General features: G+C 41.1%; 1 long non-coding RNA gene across 1 annotated transcript; it reads right to left on the reverse strand.

The window, feature by feature from the left end:
- Positions 1 to 1,722: 1,722 nt before the first annotated feature.
- On the reverse strand, positions 1,723 to 14,610 carry LOC132078922 (uncharacterized). The gene is made up of 3 exons (XR_009419338.1): positions 14,513 to 14,610; positions 4,314 to 4,378; positions 1,723 to 1,812 (listed from the first exon to the last, which is right to left on the reverse strand). It is a non-coding gene; the product is annotated as an uncharacterized LOC132078922 (long non-coding RNA).
- Positions 14,611 to 20,519: the final 5,909 nt, after the last annotated feature.

The raw sequence follows: 20,519 nt of genomic DNA on the forward strand, positions 1-20,519 counted from the left end.
AGGACAAGGATCCAAGGTGCTTAGCACTAAAGCCTAGTCCTGGAATAATTTAGGCTACAGAATTATTTTCCCAAAGGGAGCAGAGATTGACTTTTGGTGGTGGCAGGAGAAAAGCAGCTGTCTTGGAATGAGGATCTGTGTTGTCATGAGCTAGGCTGGAGATTGTGTCCCAATGGACAAGTGTCACCCACTGTGAGTGGGTACCCACAGCTCAGCTGGGTCCCTGACAAAGGCCAAAGCACAATGGCAGATGGGATGTCTTCAGTTCTGTCTGATTCAAACTTTGCTAAAGTTTGTGGAATGAAGCCAATCAGCCATGGATAAAGGGCTTTAATGACTATTTATTTTTCTAACATTAAATTGTAATTAAGCTGCCATTTCTCAAAAACAAAATCTCCTCCCATCTCCCAAATTGCCATCAATCCTTCCAACAGGAGCATGCAGCAGTTTTATGTAAATTGGGACAATGAGTGGGTGTGGAGCCATGCCAACACAAATGCTCATTTTTACAAGCATAGTCCTGAAGGGGGGATGGGGCAGTTTTGTAAGTTCTGTATTCTGTGTTGCTGCTGTGTTTTTGCAGTTTTGTGCAGTTTTAGTTGTCCTGTCACTTCATCTCTTTCTTGTAAATCAAGTGGACTGTTTTGCTTTTGGTGTGTTGAATACTAGAACAAGCACAAACAAGAGCTCCTCTACTGCTTTTCAAACTGCATTTCAGTGCTGAAAAGGTGGCAGTTGTATCATGATTTACAGCTCCTATTTGGTGTTTTTAATTGGGAATTTACACGACAATTTGTGGCTACATGATTATGTTAAGATTATCTTATAAAAGATCTAGGACAGTTGTTTGTGAAACCCTGGGGGCACATACCAACCTCCTTAGTTATCTAACCAACTGTTGTGCTCCTTGGTTAAAAAGAGTGGGGCCTTAAGAAGTGGTTTGATCTTCCTCTGAGAGGTTAAAGGTCGAATGACTCATAAATGAAGAAAGAGTGATTTAATCGAAGGAACCTGTGCTGTTATTGTAAAACAATATTCACCAGTGATGGTACACTGCTGTATAAATGTCAAACTGCACAGCGATGGAACTTGTTATTACATCATTGGAAACTTCACCTGCACTACATTTATGGCTCCATAAACATAGGTTTATTTAACAGCTGTGGGAACACCTATGGCCACTTTGTGTTAAAGGTCAGGAGTCCTAAATTTCAGTTTGCATGTTAGTGTTCATGGGTGAGGTTCATAAAATATGATGACTAGCAGTGAGTGATCAGAACATAACCAAAAAGTAATGTTGAGACAAACGTGCTAACACAACCATTTATGCTGTTCTGTGTTCCCTTGAAGTGCTTGGGAGGATTGTTTGTTTGCTGAGTGCTGCTCTGAAAACAGATCTATATCACTTGGTCACAACTCTGTCTTCCTCTCAATGGGAGCAGTAATTGTACCTGCCACCAAAGTTAGACTCCAACAGAGGTCTGACTTCTAGGATATTTTTAAAGGGAGGCAGTCAAATCCAGCCTATTTCAGGATATGAATTGAAGGCAGTCATAAATACAGCAGCTGTTCCTCAGTTCCTTTGCCAAACTAGATGATTAAAAATATTAATATTTATTCTTGAAGTTGCCATGTTAAACACTAGGGCAACTGGCTGACTGAGCTGCGAGCTATGTATTGCCAAGTGCACCAAATAAAGAAAAATGAAAGGGAAAATAATGTGTACTAATGTAAATACTTTTCACATGAGAGTGTGGTTTTACGCAGGTGGTGTCCCGTTGCAGTAGGTCCTTCATGGAGCGCATGGCCACTCTGTAAAGGATAAAAAATAACTGCTGAGTGAATAATTCTTTTTTGTACTCTTGAAGCATTTGAAAAGTTAAACTGGTCTCCATTTGGAGATTAAATTGCATACATGCTGTGGGAGAACAGGAATCTCTCTCTGGTTTATGCAACCTTGTTCTTTCTCAGCTCTTTTCCCGTGGCCTTGTCTAACTCATGCCACACATGACTATCAGAGTGCTGCTTTACATTCCCCACCCATGTTATTGCTTCAGGTGTTGTACGGTTGCTCAGTGAATGGTAGCAGATTTTTAACAAATTTGCAACAGCAATCTGGACTACTGAAAGGATTATGACTAACCAATAAATGACTATTGTCTGCTTTCATCACATGACAGATTCCCATAACCCAGTCCAGTGTGGCTGAAGATTTCATGCTGATAAAGTTTGCTGGGTTTACTTACATTTCAGAAATACTATTGTTCCAATAGATTCATAAATAATTGTTAGTCAAAGATCAAACAGAGATAATTACTGGGTTTTTGCACTTTTGGAACATAGATGAGATGATTAGAAAAATCCAAAAAATATGAAGCAACAGTGAAGCTTCTCTTAAGCAATGTCAAACATATCTTTCTTGTTCAACAGCATTTTGTATCTCCATCAATAATCTCGCCAATGGTCATATAATTAACTATGCTAATAATGCTTCTTTTAGTCTTTTTATTACTATTATTGCTGTGAACCTACTTAGGAGCAATCCACTGTAATTAGTAATTAATCTGATGGTTGTGTTGCCCTATGCAAACGTGAGATGGAGCATGTTGATTTAACCACAGCAGCCTCAGTCTCTGCTGCACATGTTGTTTCTGCTCTGTGCCCAAGCTCAGCCTGCAGCTCCTGCTGCCCCTGCAGTGCCTGGAGGTGAGGGCTGCAGGCTCCCAGCTGCCATCCTGGGGACGGGGACTGGGGACAGAGCAGCCCCTGTGTCACCTCATCAATCTTGCTCGGCCGCTGTCAGCCCCTGTGCCTTGAGAGCTCTTCCCGGTGCCATGCCAGAGTAAAGAAGGAAGTGCAAGGCTGGCTGCCCTGGGCAGCAAGCACTGCTGTGAAATGAAATGCCTCCTTGAGTGTTTAATATGGAAGTGTTTCCACTCAGGTTTGGTGTTTCACATGGAAGCCATTTCTTTGTCACTTTCTAAACATTGCGTTTGATTCTCTTTTCTTTAAATCTCCCAATTATCCTCATGTAGTCACTCTTGTTTGCTCTGGCAATCTTTTAATGCTAGCATTTGCCAACATCCCACCTTTTTTTCTTTAGTTTAGAATAGTAAACAAGTGTGATAATATTTGTTGGCAAGTAGTGACGTTCTTGTGGCAATTGTGCTGAACACTATGAGCAAGGGAGAGGTGAAGAGAATTACCACTTGAATTTTTTCCTTTTTTTAATTGTTGCTTGTGGCCCTTCAGTATTAGAATTGCCACCGTGGCTTTTTTTGTAGAGAGTACATGGTAATGGAAATGAAAAATATCTTTTAAAAAGATCTTGCAAGACATGGCTTAAGCACCTGAACCTTGGAAATCCAGTCTTGCCTTGGCTTCATTTCCTTATTGTCATTCCCTGTTGCAAAAATGCAGCAGTAGGTACTGATCTCTCCTTCTCAGTGCACATTGTAATTATGTTCCCTGTTTTATTCCACAGCTGAAGGTTTCTGAAATTCACTACTAGAAAATGATGTGTTTGTGTGTCCCTATCAGAGCCCTTATCCTTCTCTAAACAAGAGTTAGAACAGAGCATTCAGCACAGACATGGACGCTGCCAAGAGCCTGCTGGACTGTGAGGTGGCTCTAAGCCACTATAAGGAAGGAAAGCGATATTAAGCCAGTGAGTGGAAAAATTAATTTTAAATGTTTTGTAATCACATATAAGTGTAAAAGCTGAATGCACAAATCATGTTTAGGGTAGATAGTGCTATTCAGAGCTAAAATTCATAGAAAAAGGCAAAAATATATTTTTCGATCCAGTACTTGCAACATGAAGCCTAAACCTGCCTAATCCTGGCTCCGCATAGTCACTAAACTACCTGTCAAAAGTCTGTCTATCCGGAGGTATTTGACACTTTGTAAGTGTCCCTGAATTATCTGTCTTAGCAACATACACCTCTGCTGAGCTGTGCAAATACAGCAAAAGGTAGGGTTCTGGTGAAACCAGTATTTACACACTATCTCAGTGTTGGAAGTAATTAATCTTCAACTGTATGAGGCTCTTTGTGATGTAAAGCAAGTGCTGACACTTTTGTGTAAACATGAAGATTAGCATATTTACAAACTAGTAGATGTTACTTTGATCAGTGGCTGCTTGCACTGGAAAGGCATGCTGGCATGTGGGTTTGCTCTTCATGTGACAAAGACGTCTAATCCTTTTACACTATTCTCAGATCCATATTTAGAATTCTGACTTGTGTTTTCTCTATCCACTTGAGCTCACTGTTTGGTTTGTTTAGCAGTGTTCATCCACTCTTTATACTCACCAGTTACTCATTCCAGTTTGTTTTCTTTGCAAAGCAAGCAGTAAAATTCCAAAGTAGTAAATGACCTGGGTGAAAAAACCCGTAAACTCCTTTCAATTTAATTACTAAAGCAAATTGGAAACACTTGCAGTCAGGCTTTTTGATGGCCTGTATAAAGATCTTCACTGTTTTCTTTCTGGCTTTTAAGTAAGTTAGTGTGAAAATTAGTCAACCAAGCTCCAGCCTACTTCTAATGCTGTTATATCAAGACATTTGTTTCTGTGTACATTTAAACTCATCTGGAAGACTTTGAAAGAGGCATCCTAAATGCTTGTTTTTGTTCATTGTAATTTAATGGTAAACTGTAAACAATACATAATTCATTTTAGTGCAAATTATAGCTTTACATACTCTAAACTGGTTAGTGACAGGACATCTTGTGGTAACAAGATAATGACCTGAGCGGGTTAGAACAGGCTGGGTCTTATCTTTTAAGAAGGATGAAATAATGTTATGACATTGTCAGCATATTGTCTAACATGCTGGGATGCTAGCAGCTCATTACTTATGTGCAACTCATCTGTCTGAGTACAGGATTGCAAGGCTGGCCCTCCTTGGTGTACCTGTGCTGGCAAGCCCGAGCACGCCAGGAGCAGCAGGAGGTGTGTGGCTCAGGTGGGCCCACACACGCTTGCACAGGAAAGGTGAGACTGCAGCTGAGGGCTGGGTGGGGTTCTGCTGCTGTTCTCAGAGCCACAGCCTCCCTTTGAACACTGAAGGCAAATTTGCTCAGCCTACCCACAGTTACTGGAGATGGTAGATAGATCTGCTTGGTCTTGGAAGCTTTCCTGCTTTCCTCTGGCAAACTGGAGCTTTGCCTCCATCCTCAGGCATACCTGTTAACCTGTCAAAGATGAGGAAACTGCTTCTCACCAATCCACTGTATTCTAGAAGGTGTCACGTTAATCCTGCTGCTTTAGCTATTTCACCTGGCTCCTATCCACATACTAAAGCCTCAGAGCTGGTTTTAGGGCTTTGACTCAGTTTCCATTTGACAACAGCTCCCAGTGATGAATGAAGGACTCAGAGACACAGCTGCCACCCTGCTGCTTGCCCTTATGGCACAACTAGAAGCACTAGTCCAGCATTTTTTCAGTGGTTTTAGCTAATATATTTGTTTAGGCAAAGTGGAAGTGCTGAGAGCATCCCCTACCACCCCACAGTACAGAGGTGCAACTGCAGCAGGCACCTGGTGACAACAGCTTCAGTGAGATTGGCTACAGCCCTCAGTGGCTGTTGTCCCCTTGCCCAGACCAGTGGCCTCTCCTTGCAAAATGAAGAGAACATTAAATCTCAGCCATCTCTGTGTCTTTCAAATGGATCAGAGTGATATATATAATCTCACATAGTAAAGGACTCCACCAGCTTTCCAGCCAAGCAGGATATCTGTGCTCACAAGGTTGGCCTCAGTCTCACTGATGGGATTTTAGACATTTTTACATTGTTAAGAAACTGCTGTGAATAACACATAAGAAGGACTTATAATGATGTCTTTTGTAGTACATTAATTTTTCCAGGGCCAGTGTCTCACATAGAATTTTCCCCTTGAAATATTGTGGTCTGTAGGCTGCAGTTTAGAGTTTACACACATTTAGAGAAAGTTCAGTTTCTTGGATTTGCCCCATTTGTATCTAATGTATGAACAATAGCAACAGGACCTGTGTTTTGATTGCTTGTTAAGCAAAGTAAACAGGTGAAGTGTTCAGAAAGAAAACTGATATACTTTTCTCACGTTGCTTGCAGAGCATCACACATATGTTAGATCTATTACTGATTAAAACTCTTGTTAAACTGAGGATCAAAAAGAAATCTTGACACCTCATTTAGCTATTTTCATGGCTGGATTAGCCTAAATAGAACAACTTGTCTATATGGGAACAGCAGAGACAATTTTAAAGATATATTCCCATCTAGGGAGAGAAACTGTGAGTAGAGTCTTTAAATCAGGAGGAAAATATTTTATTTTGTTGCAGTCATGAAAATTATTGGGTGAAATCTTGACCCCACCAAAGTCAATAAAAGTTTTTCTATGGTTTTCACTGAAGCCTAATATATTTTCTATTGATATTTGAGGGGGAAAAAAGCCAACAACTTTTGCAGGTTATATTATTGCTTATTTAAAATGGATTAGCTGGTTGCATATTTATGAACTAATACTGTATTAACAGAAGATTTCTTAAGTATATATTAATCTCTGTGGTTTACTAAAAGCTTTCAATATGTCTGGATCACGTTTAATTTAATAGATTAGAGGACAGGTAGTTAATGTGCTAAACAAAATGGAATTTTGTCTGTTTTCCTTTCAATGTCATTATTTGCATCTTCATTTTTTCTTGCATTGCAAGTGTTCAGCACTTTTGCAACTTAAATGCATGAGCAGACAGGGAACAGTGTGCAGCCATGCTGGAAAATAAGCCTGGATCCTTCAGGCTTTCAGTGTGAATACAGGCAGGGGAAGAGCCCTTCTCTGGGCTGCTGAGCCTGGGCTCTCTTGCAGACCCAAACAGATATTAGCATGATGACAAGCAAGGTAGGCTTGGACCCTTGGGATTACAGCCTGACTAGGGGCTGAGAGTGTGGAAATGTCTACAAAGGCTGCAGAAAGGGAATAGAGTCTCAGTGAAGCTGGGAAGCTGCAGTAGTCCCAGATCACAGGGTTTGGGTCTGGCAAGCTGATTATTCAGCTCTGCAACACTCAGAGCCCAACCATGAACATCATATGAACTTTGATGTTTTTAATGTTGTCCATGGCTGGGCTGTAGTCAGCAGGACTGACCCTTTTATGCTCTCACAGGTCTTTTTTTCCTGACAGTTTTATGGGCATAAATAGATAAAAGTCTTCATCTTAGGAAAAGCATGTATTTAGGAATTTTAAGATACTAATTTCATGTTGCCCTTGAGCATTTTCTGCAAATGTTCGCATGCACATACTATTTCTGGTGATTAAAGCAGAGTATTTTGACTTTAAAGTGGCATCTTCTGAATAAATGTGTCTTCAGATGATTTATGCATGCCATTAGGATTTAGTGCTGGTAGTTGTCCTGGGAAGCCTGATCTGGTCTTTCAAGAGTTGTCTTAGTTTTATCAGTCCATTTACATGTGGTCATATTTCAACCTCCAGGAGCTTTAAAATGTTTAGTACACAGAACACAAATTTAAGCCTGTGTTTGTTTTTATTGGTGGAGCCTCTTTCCTTTCTTCAACATTCTCAAATGTTCCCTGGTTTAAGTAGAGTTATCTAAGGTAATCCACTCTTGCCCTTACCAGGGATATTCCACTTTGTTCATAAGCACATAACATAACTCTAGTCCCCTGTGACTTCATTGTGAAATTAAAACCCAGACACTCATCCAGATGTCTTAGAAGATAAGGGCAGACCTAATCCGTGTGTCACAGAGGACTTGAGGAGCAGGAATTCACCTATACATCATCACGTTGTTATTAGCCTGGACCATGGCAAGCCCAACACAAACATTTTCCACAGGGCTTGCATTCAGGCTTGGCAGTGTTAAGAAAATACCCTCCAGCAATGTGTTATTTTAGGCTGAAACAAAAGTAGACATGAATGGCAAGAGGAACAGAGAAGTATTGTTTTTATTTTCAATGTGAACCCATAACTTGTGTTAAATGAAAATCTAACCAAGTAAGATGTAAATACCATCGTGTTCAAATGAGCTATCAAATATCAACACATTTATTTTGTGATGGAGCACTGATGCTTGTCTTAGGCACTGTGGGAAGGGCAATTTAGATAGTAGAAGCCAAAAGCTTTATCTGATTAAAACTGATATGATGATTGATTTTGACAGAGAGAAATCACTTCCATTGCAAAAAAAAAAAAGGAGGCAACAAAAACATTGTGCATTTTTCATTAATATGAATGGTGGCACTGAAACTAGGAAGAAAATGTGGGCTTCTGAAAGAGGGAAAACTTTGTCTTTTGCAGTTCTGCCACAGAAGTCACCCCCAAAGCTTCCAGAATTATTTTATAAAATTCTAGGGTAAGGATGAGAACCCACAGCAGGTGACCTGCTCTGCACAGCTCCCATTTCTGTCTGTTCCTGCCCTCACTTGCTGTTTCTCCATCTTGCCCTGGGAGCACTCTCAAAGGTGTGCAGAGGGATGCTACAGGATAGTAAGGAGCAGAGTTTGTGATCAAAGCAGTAAACTGGGAATGAGCTGGTTTGGATTCAGCTCCTGCCTGTGCCACAGATGTTCTGCATAGCCAGCCATGGCATGCTCTGTTTTTGTGAAAATTCATCCTGTGCTGAGAGCCAGCGAGAGGCTGGGGTGGCATCTGATGCTGGGACACAAACCAGGCTCACCCACTGGCTGGACATTATACAAGTAAATTTACAAAACTCCAATGGCATGTAATCTTTGTGGTGTCCTTCAGCACAGGGCTGAGCCTCTTGTTTACAGTCAGTGCCTCAGTGCTCCCTCCTGCCAAGCAGGAAAACTGCAAGGATATTCACTTTAACACTTGTGCAACACTCCTGTGATGTAAGGGACGCTTCTGTGCATGTCTATTAGAAGGAGAGCCCACAGCTTTGAAGTGAATTGCCCAGAGTTTGTGCACTAATTGAATAGTTGGAATCTCACAAGTGTGAAAAAGTGTCCTGGAAAAATCTTCAGAAAAGAAAAATCTGTAATAATGGATTCTGAGGGCTGTTACTGTGCTGTTTTGGGGGGTTTGTTTGTTTGTTTGTTTTTAATATGAATATTAATGGTAAATTCATGTAAATGTACTAATGAAAATCAAGACTAGAAGAAAGGAATCAAGCAGGACAGACAAACACTTTCTAAAATGGAATGTGGCTTTGATTTTTTTTGTTTTGGGAAGTGATCCAGGTTACACTAACAGAAAGCAGAGACACTTTGTGGCTGGGGTCCCTTTGTGCACAATGCAATGGCAAGGCAGTTCAAGACCAGTTCATCTGTGTGAAAATATGACCCTTATGAGTCTGGAGGTCAATGAAACCACTGTTGATCTGCTTAGGGCATACTGGTCACTGCTTTAGGGTCATTTTGATTTATGTGCTTGGATTTTCCACTTCCAGAAGAATAAAATGTGTGTAACTGTCTCTTAGTTAACGTTCATTTTTTGTTAGCAACATGCATTTTTTTCAGAAATACACATTATATGAAAAATCTAACAAATTTAATGTAAGTATATAAAGTCACATTTTTATGAAATATGAATATATTCATAATTAGGGAAAAAAGCCTTAAAAGTATGCGTTTTGATTTCTTTTCTTCTTTTGTTTCTTTTAAGCAATACACAAGCTCCCTCTTCTCTGATATTTAAACATTGTTTTTTAAGAGCTTAACAGTTTTTGTAGATTTATTTTAAAGATTCTCACGTGAAGGATGAAATTGATGGTAACACCATTTAATGAATGGGATAGTTGAGACAGAGGCAGAATCTGCTAAAAGAAATGTGTAGCAAACCAGAAAGTTAATAATTATTTACCTTCCTAACTCCTATCCAACTTCAAAAGTAAAATGAATGGAGGCTTTAAATGTTCTTTCTTAGTACAAAAATGGCAAAAACTGCTTCCCTGCTGAGATGTCTTGGAAGTGTTGCCACAGATGGCAACCCCTCCACAGAGAATTTGATCTTTAGTACCTCTTGAGGTCTGGTGGGGCCTTGCAGGCTCTTGTGATGGCTCTGGGCACCAGTGCTGGAACGTCCTCCTGTGCATTTCACTGGCAGAAACTGGTGCCAAAAGCTCCCACTGTACAGCTCAGCACGGGGAGGGAAGTGGGGATGCAGGGGGAATCAGGGGGCACTGCACACCCTGCCTCTGGCATGAGGGAGATGGGGCAAAATATTGCCTCAGCTGACACCAACATATTTTGCCTTGATCACTTTGCATTATTAATTTCAGTGTGATTAACACAGGGGGCATCTGAGTCAATTTATCTAGATTTTTTTTCTGGTTTTCTGTCAGACATTTAATAGCTCCAGCTTCAGTGTCACTTGTTCCTCTGGTGTGTAAACAGGTTTCCCCTTACTAGTTGCCATCTTAAGTACTTCTATCAACTGCTATTCTAATACTTCTATCAAACTCTTTAATTTGTCCTATAAAACTATCTAACCCTTTGAAACTGTTTTTAAAAAAACCTATTAAGGCTCTGCCACCTGTTTTGCATGTGGCTGCTGAGCAGTTTAGTAACAAAATTTGAACATGAGTAAACAAACAACACATTCATGACTATGCTGTAACCTCTCCATTGTGTTCCTTGTCCCATTTGTTAGGGAGTTTTACATAACCCAAAACAAGGCTTTTGTTCAGTCTGAACAAAACGTGGGGCTGGAGAATTATGAAATGTTCAACGTGCTGCTCACTGCTTGTTCCTTGGCGTAACTGCTTCACAAGCCTTCTCCTTCAAGACATCCTAAAGGCTGTTTAATACTCTCTTAGTTGTCATTTCTGTCAGCACTCAGCACTGTGAAGAGTTGCTGAACTAAACCATATTAGCAGGTCTTTAAAATTATTTGTAAATGTTGGGATACTCAGAAGATTATTGCACTGGTACATTGCCTTTGGTGCCTGAGGGGAGCACAAATTATATCTTATCTGCAGGAATAGCACTGAGGAGCTGTCTTATGAGATGCTGTGGTGTTCAACCCACTTCCAATCCCATCACTGGGATTGTCAGGGTACAATTTATATCAGTGAGCAGGACGGACACAGCCTCTAACATTAGAGTTTCACATGAATTTAATGCATGGGAAATGGATTTTTTTTCTCAAATGGATAAAAATATCTTCTCATCTGAAACCTTAAACTGATGACATTTCAGAATTCCATTTGGAGAGATGGAAAAGCAGATGATCTGTGGTTTTTAAAACTCATAGCTGGCCGCTTCTTGTCTATAAAGTTTGTTGAAGTACTACTGAGACAAAGCACTTCAAACTTTTGCCTGTGTATCTGACTCCACAAAGGTTTGTCTATAATTGTCTGTATTTCAGGAAAACTACTATTTTCTGAAACATATTAGTTTGGGATTGTCAGGGCTTGTACCTGGAAGTTACACTCCTAAAACTGAAAGAAATGGTCCAGTTTTCAAAAGCACTGAGCAACCTCTGAGTGCCATGGAAATTGTCCAGGATTTAAAGCTCTGGGAAAAGGTCAGAATGGTTGTTTTGTAACCTAAATTTAAGCTCCTATGTACTAAAAATGCCAAGGAAGAAATATCCCCTATCATAAGCCAGTTCTTTAAAAAGAGACATACTTTTAACAACTGCTTAATTGAAAGCAAAACTTATTTCAGTACGATAGGAACATATTTATAGTTGTGTTTGTGCCATCTTGTAATTTGCAACTTGAAAGGAAGTCAATTGTTGCATAACTCTACCGACCAGTGGGCCATTTCCCTTGGCTCCTAAAGTAGAAATTAAAATTTGTTTTATTCTTTATCATTATATATATATGTTTATTTATTATTTGCTGCTGGGAGCTGCTGTGTGACCTGCTGGTGTGCCCTATGGATCTGATACAAATGCTGCCTAAAAAGGGGTCCCTTCAGCGGCAATTGGGTTATAATATGTGAGCTCCAATTTTCTGTTTATATTTGCCTGTGCTTGGGTTTGTTTATTTGTACTTTATCATGTGAAACATGGTAGAGAATGATGGTTTGTTCTCAGGGCAATTATTGTTACGGTGTAGAATCAGAGTGCAATTCACAATGGATGAGACCTTGTCAGAACTGCTTCTTTTGGAGCAGAAAGGGACATCAGACCAAGCTATCCAGAGCTTGATCCAGTGGGGCCATGCAAGCCTCCAGAGATGGGGACTTCACAGCCCCCTGAGGGACCCTGTGCCCTGCCTGGATGCCCTGGGAATGGCATGACAGGGATTGCTGGCTGTGCTGGTCTCAGCCAGTGCTGATGCTCCCAGGTCCCTCTGCTTGTTCCCATCTGACAGTGACCTCTGTGACTGTCACATAAAGTCAAGTACTGACTGCATGATCATCCTCTTTAGAAAGAGTCTATGACTTCTGAATTTCTCTTCTTTTCTATTTACCCAGAAGAGATTTTCCCAAATTTTCTGAACCAGAAGTAGATGGTCATCCCAAGGCCAGGATTGAGGACCACCAGCCATCTGGTGACTGTGTGATTTGGCATGGCTGATTTCACTGGATTGCTTCTTGCCATGTCCACAGGGTCCTTCCAGCCATGGTGGCGTGGCTTTTGTGTCCTGTTTAATTTTTGTTTCTCAAAATTGTTGAGTTTGCCCATCCAAGCTTTCTATGTTTAATGTTTTCCATAAACTCCCCAGCTCCTAGAGTCATATGAGAAGCTTAGCAATTAATAAATGTTTTCAGGCTTTGGAGGGGAAAGCTTCTGAGTGTGAATTTCAAATGCAAACTTCACAAACAAATACAATGAACTTTTACATTCATTGAGCTTTAACATCTCCTGGTTTTCTACGACATCATTTCTGACTTGTGACTCCTGGAGGCTGGCAGCACTGCTGCTGACTCTCTGTGCATTGAGGCTGCATTTTTGTTGCTTGGTTTGATACATTCCTGTGAGAATTATTTCTGCTCCCTGAGCATTTAGCTACAGCCTGGGCAAAGCAAGAGAATCTGTTTTTTGTTTTATGGTTCTTCTTTCCCCTTATTTTAGCTTCAACCTTTCTACATTTTAAGATTATAATTTGGATATTATTCTGAAACATACATTCACTGTTGAGTATAATTATTGGTGTTAAGTTGTGTAAATCTCTCAATAAGTTTATACAAATTGACACTGGATGAACTGGAGGGATATTCTGATAGTAACATCTAAAGAATTACAAGGAAAATCAGAACACGTAATATTTTTGAATCTTCATGCAATTTGTGAAAACTTACATGTCTTTTTTAAATTTTTTTTTTATTTTTTTGGTGTCACACATATATTGCCTCCTCTTGAAAGTAGAGGAGGAGTTTAAAAAACAAAGAAGTTTTTACTTTTATTGTGGAAGATCTTGGTTAGAGCTGTTATGGAAAGTAACAGGTGACGGAGGTTGATATTCAAAGTCAGTGATGTCAAAACCAATGAGATTGTTGTCAATTTTGTCAGAGGACACAGTTTTACTGACTTCCACTTAAATTTTTCATTTCTGATTAATAGGAAGATGTGTACTGATTTGTGGATTATGGCCAACGACTCTGAAGTCTTGTAAATTCTATTCTACAGGCTTTCTAAAAGAGAAAAGACAAGAACTCTTTTCTCCAACCAGGTAAATGTGTGACTATAGTACTGGTAAAAGGATCTTTGAAGTGTTTTTCTTCACATGCACAGCAATCACTTAAGTATAAACCACTAAAGAGCCACACCTGGGAGATTTAAGGTGATTTTGTTGCTTGTGCTATGCTGGAATTTTTTTGTTTCAGGAGTGTTTGTCTTATAGCTCATGGTTGAAGTGACCCTCTTAAATCTACCATTAAAACTTGAAGTGACAGAAGCCTGAATCATGCCAGCAAAAGGGCATTACCTTGAATTTGTGTGCTTGAGTTTCTTGGCACAGGCAGAACACCAAGAAAATAGTTTCAGTCACTAGAAATGTTCACAAATATTACAAGTGTGTCATTGTAGACCACAGTCTGAACATGTCTTGTTTCCTACCCAATGGTAGACTCATATTGGAACAGGTCCAGTGCTTTAATGAATTACAAACCTGTAAAATATTTCTTTTCCTCTGCCTGTGGTAACTGCTCTTTAACCTGGCAGCAAGACTAGGTACAAACAAGTGCTTGAGGCTGACTTGTGGGCAAATAGGCTGTGTGCATGGAAAGAGGGGCTGTGACAGGGAGCCAGTCACCGTTCCTTGGCCACGTCCCGAAACACGGTGCCAAAGGATGGGGAGCACCCTATGGCTGTGCTTGACACCAAACGTGTGGGAGCTTCTTGCCAGAGCAGGTGGGCAAGAATAGCTCAGCTGGGAGCAGGTGAGAGGGCTCGGGCAGGGAAAGGCATTCCTGGCTCTCCTGGCGTTCGTCCTGTGCTGTGCAGGGAGAGCAGTGCCAAACAACACATGCACTGTTGGCATCTCCAGTTACTTCTACTTCTGTAAGTCAGGAATCATTCCTCTGAAGCCAATGGCACCTCATTAACATTAAACTGATGTGAATAAGAGGCAACTGGGACATATATGTTTCCATACCTTTATGCCGTTGGGTCTGATTCTACTTTTGTTCACACTGGTTTGATATTGATACAGCTCCTCTGGCTTTCATGACATGAATCTGTGTTTAACCTGGGTCAGCAAGATCTCAATCAGCTTCATTTACTTCAAAAAATATGTGCCCAGAGCTATCGGGAAAGGATGGGTCTGTAAGAGAATAGAAGATGAGAAGTAAAAATAGGAAAGGGATCAAGAAACAGCTCAAGGATGGAGATTCACATTTCTTGTATTTGCCTACAGTTTGTTGCCTTTGTAAGTGAAAAATGGGAGAGATGAAAGAAGGGAATATTTCTTGAGTTAGAGGTTGTCTTCAGGCTGAGCAAAGCCCTGCGGTAAAAGCATGTTAGTCCTCTCTCCTTTTTCTATTTCAGCTGTTCTTTGTGTTGGGAAAAAAAAAACCCACTTCTTTGTTTTTTTTCCAATACAAAATAGGAAAGGACTACAAGGAAACAGAGCTGATTATTTTTTCCAGTTTGCCTTAGGGTTTCCTGGAATTTTTGCTACTGTACATTTATTTAAAGTAACCCTATCTGTTTAAATACATGCTGATCTTTGGCTGCTCTGAGATCAGAATCAGCCCTGATGAATGCCTCTTGCTCGCAGTCATTCTTGCATTGTCAGTCCTTCCTCAGCGCCCCCCGCCACGCTGACCTCCAGGGTATCAGGTGACAGCAGCATAAACTCAAACACATGGGGCAGGGCAGGCAGCGAGTTATGATCTGAACCAACACAGAAATTGGGGTCTCTTTTCAGTCTCCTCAAGGATGACAAAATAATCTGCTTCCAAATGAAGGTAGATGTAAGATAACTTCTGTGCCTGCTATTATGTTTTTTTGGTGTTAGCCAAATGCTCTAAGCGTTTTGTGGCTTTGTCACCACCAATTATGAACTAAAATAACATCAAGTGCTGCAGAGTGCCATGATCCAAAACTCCTCTGTCTTTTCACAGTGACATTGTGAATAAATAAAATCAGCTCCAATGATTCATTAATTCATGTTTAATAAGGCTTTGCAAAGTTATGTCAGACACTTGGAAAGGATGTCTGGAACTAAAAGCTCAATCCCTCAGTGTCTAACCCAGACGAGCTGACTCCTTAATTCTGCTGAAACAATATGTGCAGCTAAGGGTTTGTTGGAGCTCTGGAAAGTTTTCTGTTGTGTGCACTATTTAAAAATTCTGTGCAATTGTCATCATTATCTTCCCAAAATGAAAACAAGTCTTTTATAGCGAAACTTAGGACATTATGCAATAAACTAAAATTTATTGTTTAATTCTCCAACCAAGATTTTGCATAACAAATGGAATAAATTAAAGTTTTTTGTTGGCTGTCTCAATTTCACAATAATTGTATTTTTATTTGAGCAATGTGTGTATATCCTGAAAATACTTCAAGAAAAAAAAAGTTATTCAAATGGAACAGCTTTGCTGTAAATTATACAGCAATTTTTTTTTCCTTAAATGCAATTTCTATAAGATTCATTCGTTAGAATTGGTAAGTTGCTTAAAGCTTTTAAAAAAAGTAAAATAATTTCTTTTTTATTGTCTAGACTTTATATAAGTCATTGCTAATTAATACTGCCCTTTCTGGTGACTTTGCAGCAGGCAAAGCAGGCAAACTCAAACAAACCAATTATAAATGATTTTTCAATGTAAACTTTTAACAGTGTAGCCTAAGGGCTTGCTCAACATAAAAGTACAATTTAGAAAACATAAGTTTTAACTAAGGTCAGGATATATCAGGCCATGATGGATGTACATGTAAAAACATCTGACTGTGGAATGACAACATTTTCTTCAAGACTAAGCAAAGCGTTGGTGGCAGTGATAAGTAAAATGAAAAATAGCCTTGCATGAACTGACCAGAAGGTTTGAGTTTGGAATCTGGGTTGTTAATTTGGGGTTTTTTCTCAAGTGCGTGTTGATTTTGGTTTCCTCAGAGTTTTGCAAATCTGACTTCCTGGGATGCTGCAAGCAGTACAGTCTGGATTTTAGACCTATATTCTACAGCAGGGCCAAGAGAAAGTCAAGCTTTTGAACACCATCTGCTGCCTTGGGTCCCAGGTAGAAATCACCCCATTCCCTCTGTCCCCAGCTGCTGGAGCAGAGCCCCTGTGCTGTGGGGGTGCCACACACTCTCCCACCTGTGTGTGACACAGCTCATCTGGCTCTGTTCTCCAGCTTCTCAGTGGAAAATGTCATGGCCCTGTGATGCAAAGCACTGTCCCAGTATATCCCACCACCACAGGTTTAAGCTTGTTTGCCATTTTGGAAGAAAAATTTGGGGGAGAAGATCCTGGTTTGAATAGGTGGTGGTTGGCCTCTCCACACCGTCTTTGAGGCTCTTCATCCTCATTGTCTGTCTTTCAACAGCCTGAGTGAAGCTGGCACAGGCTCCCATCATGTGCTATATCTAATTTGGTAGAAGCAGTCACATGCCCATAGTGTGATCTGTATCAGATTTGTACAGCTGAGTCATCTGGTATCAATTCTTGTGGAGTGAAGGCTCATAGCTGCAACCCTCACATGTTCCTGTGTCTTGTAACTCATTTATCACAGTTCCACTCTTGCCCTGCTCCTCTGCCCATTGCCCAACTCACCCAACACCTCTTCCTTAGCTCAGGAATATCTTCCCAGACACAAGTGCCACCTTGTCCTGGGCTCAGCAGCCCAGGAAGTCACACAGACTCCCTACAAATATCACACAGATATTTTTAAATAACCTCTGACCCTTTGCTGGTGTCATTGCATCCCTCCTTCTCCTTCAGGTATATGGTTGCTTAACCTCCCTTCACACATGGAACCTCCCTTCACACACAGCTTCTTGAAAAGAGAACAGAGAACATTTTCTTATGTGAAAGAACATGTTTCTTATCAAGCAACTTTCTTCTCTTTTCAGCTGAAAACTTGTCCTGGTCATTAATACCTCACCCTCCATGGCTGCTCCTGGCTCCTCCACTCAGATTAACAGAAGACAGTCCAAGGCATACCCATGGCTTCACAAAATGTGCATGGAAACCATACACTGGAGCTGGGTCACCAGTTTATCAGCCGGGCTCTGACTGCAGGTTTGTCGTTTTGTTGAAGCAAAAACTGATTTTGTCAATGAGGTAAATTTTATTTTTAACAAAAACACTGCCTCCTTCTATATGTACTAGAATTGCCACCTTACTAAGCACATAGTGTATGTTCATAGCTGTTGGCAAAACCCAATGGATGCCACTTGGAAAAACAAAAAATTACTGCTTAGTTGAATTAGAAACATTTATAACATCTGCAATTGTCCTTGTTTGTTCTCTCTTCTGGTGAGCGAAGTTGTTCCACTGGTGCGGTCTCCCCTCTCTCTTTCTTGTCATCTATAATTATGTAGAAGGGATTAATAATCATGCATTTTATCCAGCGTCTCGGCTTGATGACAGGGCATTGTTTAATGAGAGCAAAATCAGTGTCCTGGCTCTTTGGGAGAGCTAAGGCTGTGCTTGCAGTGGAAATCATTGAAAATAAACATGTGGAAGCCTAAGCGCTCTTTAATAACTCCTTCTGCTTGTTTGGTTAGCAATTTCAGTGATTTCGTCCGTTGTGCCTGGCCCTGCTGCTGCAGAGGCATGGTTATTTATGGTGCCAGAGGAGGTTATGATCTCCTTATATAAACTACAGCACAGAGGTAGAATATTCAGTTCTGAGTCATACTGAGTGCTTTAGTTCTGCAGCTCCAATGCCATTAGATCAAGAATTGGCCATTCGATTGTAACAGAATTTTTTAGGATACTGTTTAGGATACTGATGCACCAAGCACCCAGAAAAGTTATGGGTCTGTCACATAGACAGGCTTTGTCCTGTCTGTAGCTTTTACTTCTGCTTAGCTATTTAGCTTATATTTGCAAATAGCAAGATGATGTTACAAAGTGGCACTGCCCGTGTGTTGGAAGCAATTGCTGGCTTATTTCCTTCTCAGAGGTGCCATGGGTTCAAGTGCAGAGCTTGGGACCATGTGTGCTTGACCTGAAACAAACAGTGTGAAAAGGTCTCTGCTGTTAAGATGCAGCCTGCCTGCAGCAATGCTTTGGGTGTTAGAGGCCAGGGAACACGGACAGTCTCCATGGGAGCTCTGAGAAAGCCTAGGCCTCATTGCAGCAGAGAGCACTTGCTCAAAACCCACTTTTCCTGTTCTGTTCCCAACAGGAATTTGGAGAAGCTTGGCTTTGCAGTGTGGGATGGCTGTGGCATTTCCTGTGCCACAGCTCAGCTGGGTCAGGGCAGGGAGGGAGAGTGGTAATCCCCACTGAGCAGCACCTGGCTGGCAGCATCCAGTGCCCACTGGAGGAGCAGCACAGGGGACAGAGGTTTCTCACCAGTGAAGTGAAATGTAACTAGAAATTAGGACAGAGCATGGAAGTGCCAGTTACATGTACTCAGACAAATCCTCAGAGACAGATCAGTGCTCAGGGTACTGATGTGGGTGGGGGTTCAAGGCTGTGGAGTACCAGGAGATACTACAGAATTAGTGCCTCAATGCCCAGAGCTTTGTCTCATGGCTTTGGCACAGTGATATGCTGCTCTCAAAGTTTTGGGGAACTTGGACTCCAGCGGTAACTCAGGCAGTGAATACACCTGCTGTCAACCTTCCATTGGTTGGTACTGTCTCCTGTAAATGCTTTGAGGAAGGACACTGCACAAATGTTCCAAATCTTATTAATGAGGGAAGCAGTTTTCCTTCAGACCTTCCTCAGATACTCATCACATCACCAGGCAGCCTGGAATGAATTCTGTCTTATTGCTTTATATGAGTGATTCAGATTTTTGCATAATATATTTAATTTGTAACTCATGTATGAAGCAATTTGGGTGATGTTTGAGTAGGACATTTCCTTTTCTTGTTACTGCTAATTCTTGAAATGATGAAAACTCACTCTTTCTCAAGGGAAGTACATGGGGAAGGGTAGCCAAGGGCTCAGGCTGTGGGTGGTGAGATGGCAGGGGCCAGCAGTTAATTCAACAAAACCATATATTAATGTGGAACACAAGGGAGGGATTTCTTTCCTCTTCTGTATCCACTTTATTTTTAAATGACAGAAGCCACCTATGAAAGACAAGGGTTAGCTTAGATTAGCTCCTCATTCTTACACACACATCCACACATTTACACCTCCACAGAAGCACAATGGTGCCTGAAGTCCAGCAAGCCCAAAACAAACAAGCCCAAAACAAGCCCAAAAACAACAGCAGGCTGGAGCCAAGACCCAACCATCACCTACCCCAGTGCTGTCCCTGTTGTGTGATGGGAGTTCATTATATCAGCATACTTGCAGCCTGTGAATTCCAGCCCACACCTCCTCAGGCCCTGCTGTCCTGACAGCCTCTTGTCTTCCCTCTGCATGGCCATATGAACTGACCCAGCACCTTAACCCCACTTTTCTCCTCATCCCCATCAGTGGTACTTGCACAACATCTGCTCTGAGATGCCTCACAAGGAAATACCCTGCAAATCTCCATGTGGTTTGCAGAATGAATTCCCTGGTGACCCTCTCATTAATAGTTTTCCCTGCCAAATGCTGTTTGCTTTTACTTTCAGAACAGTCTGCATTAATGATTAGTTCCTCTACTTGGACATTATTTACATAAAGTATTGCTCTCATCTCACAGGCAGCAGCTCCACAATGACTCTGAGCAAGACCAGGATCAATGACCAGTGAAAGTAAATGCCAGACAACAGTTGTCTCTGCAGGATGCTTTCATGAAGAGCTGGGAATTTCCATACCCTCCTGGCTGCCCTGCCTGAGATGATAAGTGCTTGAATATTTCACAGCAAAAAAGTCCTGGGAAAAGCAGAACTATTTCTTGTGATAAAGGCTGGCTGCACATTTTGGGAAGATGAGCTTGTCAGGGATGTTGCTGCACTCAGGCTGAACCTGTGGGAAGTGTGCCTGTTCCTAATAAATGTTGTGTGTATTTATGTGGCAGTCATTGTGCTTTGCAAGGAGGGAGTCA

Source organism: Ammospiza nelsoni, chromosome 13, assembly GCF_027579445.1.
Source record: "Ammospiza nelsoni isolate bAmmNel1 chromosome 13, bAmmNel1.pri, whole genome shotgun sequence".
Lineage (NCBI taxonomy): Eukaryota > Metazoa > Chordata > Aves > Passeriformes > Passerellidae > Ammospiza > Ammospiza nelsoni.